Raw genomic sequence first — 12,133 nt, 5'->3', positions numbered from 1 at the left:
CAGATAATAATTATATGTATATATTTAGGAGATACTCTACTTTATGTATTATATATAAATTCCATAGTGTCGGACAGTTTGGACTGATTGTAAATGTAGCTTACAACGAAATTATACCGTTTAACACACCGGGAGCGGTAATTCCGGATTACATGCAGCAATTAATCGAGACATGAATTGAGTCAAAATGCGCTAACAAAGTTTAGAAACATTATATCTCTGCACAATTTAGAGAAGTCACATTTTAAATTATAAATATATATTTAAAGCTTTCAAGCTTTATTTTAGAACATCGCCATTTTTTGTAAATTAAAAATTAGACAAAAAAGAATTTTTTTCCTCTATTTTAAATATCGTAAAATTTAACATATCGAACAGAAATAATTTATTTAATGGCATGTGTGTGTAAAATAAAATAATTTATTAAAGCCAACTTTTTGTAAGATCAACGATTAAATTTAATTACATTGCGAAAAGGAATTTTTGTACGCGAGAATTTAGGAAACGAAAAACGCGCAGCCAGAGCGCTCGCATGTCACGCTGCTTTTGACGTTGCTCGCAAGTTGTCTTTTGTGAAACGGGACGTCCTTGTACAGGGCTCGCATTCGTTAGAGCAAATGTAACCGGTCGCGCACGCGATGTCCTATTTCTCTTCTAATTCCACAAACTCTTGCGGAGCTATTTCAATTACCGTGCTAGACGGCAATTCTTCTTTGATCCAGCATTTAAATAAAACATCACTCGGTAAGCGCCGAGAGTCTTCTTTGCGTCTTCTTGCAAACGTCTGTAATGCATCACTCGCCGTTCCTCTCAAGTAGTCCCTTTTATGTATCACCTGATCTACAATCTCAGTGTGACGCTATTTCTAGATGGATTTAAAAACTCCGCCGTTATATACGTGTAAATATCTTGAAGAGCGCCTCGTTTTGTTACTACATGTTGCTTTTCAACAGCTCGTTTTTGTAAAGTAAATAATCGGAGTTACGGAGAACTCGCGAGATGACTCTCGCTCTCGTACACCTACGATTGTAATCAGTCAATGCAAGCAATTGATTCCGTTTACGTTACAGTTACTATTAGCACCGAAGCAATTATCGTTGTTTGTTTAGCAAACACGTAATTGTACGGTTCGCCTAAACATTACCGTCCATTTACTAAATTCATCATTTAGTATTTAGTAATTCATCCGCTCATCAAACTTGGCACAGAGATTTTGGATATAGTTATTTATAGAGAATAGAGTTCCTAGATTTTTTTATAATAATTTTTTACTCATCAATTTATCACAACAAATTGAAGATTATTATTGACATTTAAATGATTTTCTACATATATTTTACATCATACTTTTATAAAGCGCTAAGAAATATTATCGAATAATAACAGAAAAAAATGTGGTCCGAGATCACGTGCGCATTCCTTACATTGCACATACTTTAACTCGAGGAAGTTAAAGGGATACCGTAGTGTGGGAATCTCACGTACGCCACAGTGGAATGTGTGGAATGGAGGGCACGAGTGGGCTAACCACCCATTAAGGGAAGCCCTAATCTCTAATTATTTAATAAAAATATGTTTACGACGTGGCGCATCGTACGCCCTCTTCGAGCTCGTCTTGCACCTTTTGCTTGTTTCAAAAAACGCGATCGTAGTGGGGGTCTCGGGTCTTCAAAGGGTCGGAGGTCGATCTAACGAGCCGACGAAGATACGAAGGGCCGAAAAGAAAAGAAGTCATGCACGCGCGAATATATGCCAAATTTACGATCCGATTGGATAAAGACCGCCGAGAAATTTCAGCACATTTACAAAAGACATTTCAATCGCTCGTTAAAAATCTTTTTACTGTAAACATAATTGTTAAGTAAAAATTTTATAACGTGACATTAACTTGTTCTATTTTTTGCAAGTACATTTCATTACTGTTAAATTATTTTTTTTATTATTCCGAACAATCTTGACAGGAAATCGTAGATTTTTTTCGATTTAATAAATTTTGCTGTATCGCACACTAAAGATTATCGGAAACAAAGAACGTTGTTCTTTGCTTCTGATCTATATACCTTTTTAGAATAAGTAAGAGGAGAATGCGCGGTGAAACATTTGCTCCATCACGGATCACCGCGTAGCTGAATTGGAAGCCTGGTGCTCTTCTGTTCAAACAGACCAAGGTGCCGTGTGTACACTGGTTTCGTCCACACATCTCTCCGCTTACATGTACATAGACACACACACTCGCACACACACACACACACACACATATATATATATATATATATATATATATGCACAAATATCCTACACAATGATCGCGAGTGGGTCTAATATCGTACTCTGCTTTGTCGCGATTGTTTACTTTGGCCCATTCTTGTCGGTATCGATTTTGTCCGCAATTCGGCGGAAGAGAATAGGAAAGAAGAAAGAAAGAAGGAGGCTAGACATTTTTCCACAATGCTCCATCTTTTGAGCATTCGTCTTTTGCTGATTGAAAAACAGCAAGACTTGGGAAAAACTTTATTGGTATCAGACTGCAAATCAATATTCCGTTGACTGTGATACAACGCAATCTGTATATGCATTGACAATAAAATATGACAAAAATTAATAGTGTACGTGCAGCAAATTACATTGACAAGCATGACCAATTTTTTTGTTTGATCTACTGTAAATATATGAAAAACTGACAAAAAAGACAAATTGACGTGAATCGAAATAACGAACGCTTTCTCACTAACAAATTTTCTTAGAAATCTCATTCTTTCATAATGTTTCCTCGCTGGTCATGAAACTCTCCCACAAGGATTCAGTAGATTCCGAGAGAATCGCATCTCGGAAAGTGAAGGAGGCACAGAGAAAAAGAGAGAGAAAGAGTGAGAGGGAGCGATTGCCTAGCCGAAACAGTCGAAAACTGTGGTTATGCTCTTCAAGAGCCACTAAAAGGGCGCCTACCTGCCAGAACCATTGATTACCGAAACGCTTCCCACACAGTCTCGCAGTCGGAACAAGTCAAACTCGGTTAAAAAGCGCTAACGGAGTTCACGAGGAACGGTAAGTATATCCTTGCGCCACTTAGGGACCACTGTAATTTCCATTAGGGATTTCGGTGTGTACTCGCCACGAAGAATAGTCTCGGCCGCGGATACTCTACGCCCCAAAATGCCATTGCACGAAATCGCGAATTCGCGATTCCAAATTGGAAGTTCTCCCATGCCGCGTTATCCGAAAATTGGGAGAATGGAAACCTTGAAATATTTTTTAAAAAATATTTAACGCGTTCGCAGCGAGTGTAAAATATACAAGCAAAAATTTACAAAAACAATAATTCGCTAAATTACAAGGAAAATGTTAAATTTTGCTTAATCAATTAAACATGTCTATATAATTAATTTATAATGTTTATATAAGTTGTTTATAAATTAAATTTTCTTTTAACTTAGCATATATATATATATATAACTCTTCAATATTTACTTAATATATAATAATTACTTAATATATAATAATGACATAATAAGACATGTTTTCTCATACGTTCTCTTTTTTAATTATATTTGACATGTACTAGTGAAACATTATTTCTCATGTCGATAGAACTGATTATGTAATGCTGGTATATAAGAGAGCTGCATTTATCTAGAAGCGTATTAAAGGCAATGATTATTCCATATTTGTAGTCGCAAGATAAGAAACTCGTTGCTTACGAAGCTCCGTTACCATGATTTAGTATAAGAAAACATAAAAAAAAAACGACCGGAGGTGCTTCAAGAAAGTGACGTAAATAAGAAATTACAGCGATATATATCTAAAAATATCTATCCGACAGATTAGTCAACAATTAACTTCGCCTCTAAGTCATTTTATTCTGCTTATTATACAGCAATTCTGTGAGCTTTTATTGAACGATCGTTTTCGAAATTACGTAATGATTATATTTCAGTTTCTCTTAAGACTATAAATTTATTTATTGATAAAGTGACTGTTTTCCTTCTCCACTTTAGGAAATTGTCAATATTGAATCTAAACTAGTCTATACTACTTTCTACTAGCACTCCTATAACTAGATACCTACAGCAAATATAAGATGTTGAGTGACAAGAGTCGATCGTTATGTTCACGGAAATAATCAGCTTCATTATTTATCTCTGTTATTCACCCTGGTCGTCTATGATTAACATATTTATTCCGATTTTATCACAAATTTATTTCAAAGCTTTTTTTACCTTTAATAAAATTGTTCCTACAAAAATAGAGTTTTAGAATCATCAATGCAAAAGGTTGCCGGATAAATGCCGCGTCGTTTAACAGCGTAATGTCATAATGCCATTATGGTATTACGCTGTTAAATCACGCGGCATCCATCCGGAAACCTTTTGCATTGATGATTCCAATGGCCGCGAAAGTCTCAAAACTAGAGTTTTAGAATATATGATAAGTTTTATATTAATATACGATAAGAATTATAATATTATATTCTGTGAAATAGTAATATTTAATCTAGTTGAAAGAGTAATTAAAAAAATTTTATGTAGTAAAAAAAAAATAAATAAAATTTAATACAAAAAAAAAGCGAAAATAGATTTTTCGTTGGATATAATTTTTCATTTGGCGTGAATAAATTTCAAACGTAATGAATGAGTACAGGGATTAAATGAGAGACTTTTGCCAAAAATGCTTACGCAAAATAGGAATCTAGGAACGTCTAGTCTACGTGGGTGGCGGATTTGCGGGCACCACGCTATTTCCTCGATCGACGGGGTGACGATTCGCGGAAACCTGAGACTCCGCCGCGAAATTTCTCATGAGCCAGATTAGCGGTGTACCTTTCGTTTCAGAAGGTCTCTCTCTCTCCCCTTTTTGTCTCTCGCAAGTAGACGTATATCCGGGCTAAAGGGGATCCCCGGCTAGAGAAGAAGGAGGCGCCAGGGCGTTCTGGCGGGGTCAACTAACCTTTTCATTAGCTAACCCCGTGCAGGCCGCATCAACCGCGGCCTATAAAGTCCTAAAACATTGACGCGATCCCCTACGGGACCGACCAGCGCAGCCACGGACAAGTATATAATTATCAGCGTGCCGCGGATAAGCCTAATAATTTCGTGGCGCCATGGAACACTCGGGCGTTTGGAGACACGCGAGCGGTAATTATCACCTGAACCAGATGGAGGGGCTCCAGTTTCGATCTCTCGTTCTTCATCGCGTCTCATCTCCACCCACGCGTCGGATAGGCGATTAAAACCGTCTATGGATTACTAACACGCCGCATAGATCGGAGGTTTTGTTCGTCTTCTTTCTAGACACTAGAGATTGTCTTTACCGATATCTTCAAGATTCTATGCGATACACATTCTTTCTTTATTGCCCGTGGAATTAATAAGCGAAAAAAAAACAAGAAAAAATATACAAAGTATAATGGAGAAATCCAACATCAAGATCAAGATTTGTCGCTCAGTAAAGTATTATGTGAGCTATCTATTTAATTGTGAATATATTTAAGCGTATACGCTCCATTACCTTTATTGCATGAGCTAGCTGATTTTTATTCTTTAAAGATTTTTTTAAGATTAGGTTTCATTTTACCTCCATTCACTTTCCGATTTATTTTTCGTTATGTACGGTTATAAAGTACGACACGCGAATCGTTTCGCTTCTTTAACGCCAAGCAGTTATCTCCGTAGCGTATTCAAGGCCTCGTTAATCAATATTATTGCCAACATTGGTTTGAATCGATTTCAGATCTTATATCGTAGATAAATCATGTGTGACTGTTTAACGCATGCGCATTTAATTACTCGGAGACACGCGAAAGGTAATTATCTTATGCACCAGATGAATGAGGTTCGCTCTGATTTTTTTTTTCACACGATGGTATGTCACCTTTCCGCACGTATGATGCTCGGATATTTATTTGACCATCCCTTACGTCATATAATTCACTTTACACAAAAGAAAATACACTCACGCATGGCTAAGCAAATAATCACCGCGAGACTATTTATTTGGAAAACACAATCAGAATCTAACCATTTGTTGAAACTAAATTTTATGAAACTAAATCATTCCAACGTAATCATTACGAATCAATTATAAGAAAGAAAAAAGAAAACTTGATTCTTTTCTTTCTTTCTTTTTTTAAATGCAAATGACAACCGATGTTGCAAATGACAAGCGTGCGCCACTATGTGTAAGGTTTTTGTTGCACTTTACGTCATGCTTTTTACAAAATGTAATTTTGTCTAATTATATTATTCGTAGAAATTGACGGCTAATTTCATAGCTCCAACTTCGAAGGATATATTGTTAAACTCAATTTACGATGTGACGACGCGATAATAACTGTTCTCGATGTGGAAATATCTCCGTTAAACAACGCTACACGGTTATGCATAATCAGTCAGTAAATGCGTGCAAGCTCACCTAGTCACGATCCGGTCACAATAAGAAGTTTGCCTTGGCCACAAGCGCGACGACATTTAAAAAGCAATAACGATGCAATTTCCGTCGCCCATAAAACTAATTGCCTGCAAATTATACGGACTGATGGGTGTTCGCCTTTTCGCGATATATTAATTACGAAATCCATTCGTTTCGCACACGCAAATGCAGAAAGAAGTCACGAACTTGGCTAATACTTTTGCATAAATCAATATCTGATTTTATCGCATTGACACTGTTTAAAGTTTAATCTACCATTTTGCGTTAAGACATTTTCAAGTATCTGACGTAAAACGATGGATCACGTCGCATTAATAAAAAAATCATGATTTTAGAGGAGCTACAAAGGCAATTAACATTTGTTATTAAATCGTACCCATTTATATAATATGGTTGCAAGTAGATAAATTAACAAACAGCCAAACAATAGATAGACAAGCCCTTTGCTTAAGGCGATGTGACACAGAGAGAAAGAGAGACAGGAGAAGAGAGAAAATCGACTATCTATACTAGATCTAATTGTTCTCGTTGGTACACGCAGAAATACGCATTGAAAGTCAAATTATGTAGTGCGTGTTAAAGTATATTGCACTTAACTTTGTGGTGTTATTATCTTTTTCCTTAAGAATCGAAGATGTCAAATAAAAAGGATTTTACTAAAGATTTTACTTGTAAGCTTTTACTAAATATCGTTAAAGTTGACGAATATAATCTGACACTGATTATATAATATATTTATTCATTTTTAAAAATAAATTCTAACATATAATACTTATAATATTAATTTTATCAAAATATGTACTCGAATATGCGATAAAATATTTATATAAATATGCGAAAGAAGAATAATTTGTTTTTGCATACGTAAAAATATGCCTATAGAAAAGTATGTCTGTAAATTTTTTTCATACAAGATTATTTACATAATTCCTCTTTTCATATCCGCGCGCGCGTAAAGAGTTTAAAGAATTTAAAGAATTAAGTTATAATAAATAATTAGAAACTCGAGACAAACTCTTCTTTAATAGTAATCCTCCGAATTTCGTGTTACGGATTAAATATTGCAAAAATGAAAAAAATTGAAAGAATGAAAATCCTTTCTGCAAATAAGCGAAGATCCTCTCAAACCGGGCAGAAATAAATTACATCCGTTACAATAAAATCGACGTCGACACTTCAATTTCCTGCGTGTGAAATCCCGTATCGGTTAGTCGCGAATTAAACATCGCTTGATTTTCTTGAAATGGAGCGAAAGCACGCGTGGATACGTGAAGCACTTAACTGCTCCCACATGTACGTACGTATCCGCGCAAATTGCCGGATCCTGTATCGGCGAGCCCTAAGGACATGCACGCTCTTCGTTCTAGCGAGAGTAGCGGCAAAGGGACGAAGCCGAGCGAATAGACGGACGAACGAACGGACAGACGGATGGACGGACGAACGGTCGGACAGATGGATGGACGGACGGACGAACGAAGGTACAGAATGCGCGTGCGTAGGCGGTGCTACGTCTTACACGTGTTTCCACGTAGAACCCCAAGGTTGGAGAACGAGTGGTAGTTAGCTAAGGATAAACCACTGAAAAGTAAACCGGCTGAACGTCGCTTGAAGCCAAAAGATCCGCAGTCGCGGAAAACCGCCGATACTTTCTACTCGCAATCTTTTCACAATATAATAATAGAATAATGTCTTATATATTTCAAATGCAATTTTAATACGATTTAACGGATTATATAGAGATATGTGTGTAAATTGGTGTATGTATATAATAATAATAATAATAATATATGAAATAATTGCAATTGAGAAACGCGATTATAAATTGTAATTAATTATAAATATAAATTTTTATAGCATGGCTTTCAATGCGATGCTTATCGCAGTTTCAACAGTATAAGAGGGCAAGGAAAGATAAAAGTATTAACCTACTCTTCGACGCTGGTGGATGAAAATATAAAAGCAAAGCTTTAACTTTTCAGAAAGAAGGGTCAGATATCTCTTAACTGTAAAATCTTTTTCCCCAAAAACTTTCCGCGCTTTTCGAGTGATTTACCGTCACCAATGATTTATATGCTACTCAAGCCGGATTGGCGGTTAAGCAAGATGAGATAATGCCCAACAAAAGGCCAAAGTGGAAGATTAGAGGCGATTATCATGCGATCAGGTGCGCGCATATTCGACCGTAACTCAGACAAGCCGACGCGTGGGTGGCTTTTATCTGTTACCAGATGGTAGAGCAAAAACTTCATCGTATAAGCATTGAAAAAAAAATTAGATCGATCATCTTTAGTTAGTTCCTTACGGAAAATTTTGTTGAAAAAACTTTTGTTCGCACAAAAATCAAATTATTCAAGAACTATCGAGAAAAGAGATAAGTAATTATAATGTATTAAATTGTATATGTTGTTCAATATAAATTCTTCTTACATAACTCTTATAATATTACGTTCCTTTGTTATATCATGGGTAATATACTCCCCCATCGAATAGGCAATTCACGTAGTCTTGTTTTGAGCCTTCGATCGAACTATAAATTTGCTACAATCGATAACTTCTAGATATCCGCCCCCTAATTGGGGTTTTCGGAAGAGCGATTTTAAGACACCTGAACATTTATAGGCCTATGGTTGTCAGTTTGGACTAAGATTTAGAATCGATCAATCGTACATATTATATGAAATTTTTCGAAAGTCGTGTAAAAGTCAGATATTAAGTGGGTGATTCTTAATTAGTACCATTCATGGAATAAACGCCGACTTATAAAGCAAATTTCTCTAAACGCCCCGGATTTCAACATGAGATTTCTGTTTCGGGAGATTTGTTTAATTCGGGGTATTTTGATCGAAATTATAAAACACGAAGAACTTCATGAGAATATCTATTTTCTTTTCTCTCTCAACTAAAAAAAATTACGTATATAGATTTTAAATTATTTTATATGTATATTGAAAATACATAAGTTAAATAAATTTCTGATAAAAAAAAAAAAATAATAAAAAAATTAGAAAATAAAAAATAAAAAACAATTAGAAATAAATAAAAAAATAAAAAACAAAACAAAAATTAAAAATAATAAAAAAACAAAAAAATTATAAGTATAAAAAATAAGCTTGTAAAAGTTGGAAATAATCACACATAAATAAAGTCTGTTGTTTATTATATAATTTTTCTTATTTAAATTTATTGTTATCATACATATTTAGCGCTATATAATTTACAAAAATTTCAGATTTTTGAATTCAAAAAATTTTTTTAATTATAATTATTATTATTAATTCTACAATTTACAAGAGCAGTCGGGAGACGCCGCGCGTCTAAAAACTGTAACGTCCGTTGAGTATCGATATTTGTGTTTGTGTCTATTTATTACATAAAACGTGCGCGTGCGTATATGTCTCAAATTTAGCGCGGCGTCTCCCGACTGCTCTTGTAAATTGTAGAATTAATAATAATAATTATAATTAAAAAAATTTTTTGAATTCAAAAATCTGAAATTTTTGTAAATTATATAGCGCTAAATATGTATGATAACAATAAATTTAAATAAGAAAAATTATATAATAAACAACAGACTTTATTTATGTGTGATTATTTCCAACTTTTACAAGCTTATTTTTTATACTTATAATTTTTTTGTTTTTTTATTATTTTTAATTTTTGTTTTGTTTTTTATTTTTTTATTTATTTCTAATTGTTTTTTATTTTTTATTTTCTAATTTTTTTATTATTTTTTTTTTATTTATTTTCTAATTTAAACATTATTTTCTAATTTAAACATTAAAACTTTGTTGGCAGCAGTCGGGAGTTTTTTTTTTGTAAAAAATTTTATTATTATTTTCTAGTTTTTTTATTTTCTAATTTATTTTTTATTTTCTAATTTTTTTTTTTCTAATTTATTTTTATTATTTATTTTCTAATTGTTTTTTATTTTTTATTTTTTTTTTGTTTTTTATTTTTTATTTTTTATTTTCTAATTTTTTTATTATTTTTTTTTTTTATTTATTTTCTAATTTATTGCTGTTCTTATGCTGTTTCTTCATTCTTTTGTCTCTCTGCTTCTTCATCCTACACATGTAAAAGTTTTTATTATGTAATATATATATTACAATGTATATAATATAATAATAATAATAATAATAAAGACACACATACACTCACCATGTGACTGCAATGTTCTATATTCTTTCCAAATATTTTTCTGCTACAATTTTTTAAATTAATATAATATAATATAAATAGAGAGATAAATAAAAAAAAATAGCTAGATAGATAGATTGATAGATAGAGAGAGACAGATGACAAAGACAGATGACAACAATATCTTATATCAAATACATAAACTTGTACGCAGTTATAATTATGGCTTTGACAAATATATTAACTTTCTTATGGCTATATAAGTTTATACATTATGTAATCACAAGTAAGTTTATATATTTGTATAGCCTTAATTATTATTACATATGTGAATAATCTTTTGTAGTAGATAATTGGCTATGTAAGTTAATATATTTGTCTGCATTGCCATAATTATTGGTGCGCTAATATCTTTGTATAACTATAAATATATTTGTATACATATTTTTAATTAATTATATAATTATTATATAATATACAAATAAGAGAAAAAATAACTATATACATTTATACAATTATATATGTGGATATTTATAGCAATGTGGCTACGTAGCAAATTTAATAGCAAATAAGTGGCTACACAGACAAATATAAATTCATATAGCCATGTTATGACTACAACAGATTAATTATATTATTAATTATATTATATATTTTTATTAATTATTAATAACAAGACTTACTCGTTTTCTATTATTAATAATGTTTTCTTCTTCAGATATCTTCAAGCGAGTATCTTCTTCCTACATATAAATAAAGAAACAATAAATAAATAATAATAACAATATTCTAAATAAAGAAAAAAACAATAAATATAAAAGAAGAAACTTACTCCTTTATTTATATCTTCTTGAGATATATCCATAATAATACACTTCACTTAATATTGTTGTTGACAATAACACGCAACAGGTGACAGCTAACCTATCCTATCAGTCCCGTCATTATTACTTCGAGATGTATATACCAATGTCACCAACATTCCCTATCCGGATACTACAACGAATCTCATTGGTGAATCATTTTTCCTCTTAGGTTCACACAGCAGCCAATGAGAGACCGTATTGACGAAATAATACTCATTTTTCACTTTTTATTAATAGAATAAATAACGATAATAATACGCTTTAAACCTTCCTTGATTAATAAGAAACTTATGTTCCAAAGTTGATATAAAACTATGCAGTAGTTATCGAGAATTAAGGTCACGACCGATCCGGGCTCGATGAAACGCATACTTCCTCTCTTTTCGCCAACCTACGGTTGGCAGCAGTCGGGAGAAAAATCCAACAGCGCAATATAATTTAAACAATTCTATTTAGTTTCTATTGTATTTTCTCTGCTCTAAAATTATAACGAATAATTTTTTTTTATGCAAATTCTCACAATATATTAACAATAAATTAATATTATTCTTAATATTATAATATTAAAAATTAAAATTTATTTTAATGAAAAAAATTGAGAAAGACTGAAACAATCGGACGTTATTAAAATTCATAAACCGTACGATGTAAAAAGCTAATCTGCTACATGACCTCTCAGTAATTCCACGCATGAAGAATCGATA

The 12,133-nt window shown here is 32.7% G+C and overlaps 1 protein-coding gene and 1 long non-coding RNA gene across 2 annotated transcripts in view; both read right to left on the bottom strand.

Moving 5' to 3' along the window:
* The window catches only part of LOC114940730 (uncharacterized), a 96,932-nt gene that overhangs the window by 31,868 nt on the left and 52,931 nt on the right, over positions 1-12,133 (bottom strand). The window lies entirely within an intron of this gene.
* Positions 10,395-11,843, bottom strand: LOC146722977 (uncharacterized). Its single transcript, XR_014924832.1, has 4 exons — positions 11,396-11,843; positions 11,247-11,306; positions 10,579-10,627; positions 10,395-10,491 (listed from the first exon to the last, which is right to left on the bottom strand). It is a non-coding gene; the product is annotated as an uncharacterized LOC146722977 (long non-coding RNA).

The sequence above is a fragment of the Nylanderia fulva genome, unplaced genomic scaffold, assembly GCF_048542155.1.
Source record: "Nylanderia fulva isolate GAGA-0341 unplaced genomic scaffold, ASM4854215v1 Scaffold25, whole genome shotgun sequence".
Classification (NCBI taxonomy): Eukaryota; Metazoa; Arthropoda; class Insecta; order Hymenoptera; family Formicidae; genus Nylanderia; species Nylanderia fulva.
The sequence above is the reverse complement of the archived record's forward strand: the minus strand, read 5'-3'. Positions and strand labels throughout refer to the sequence as shown.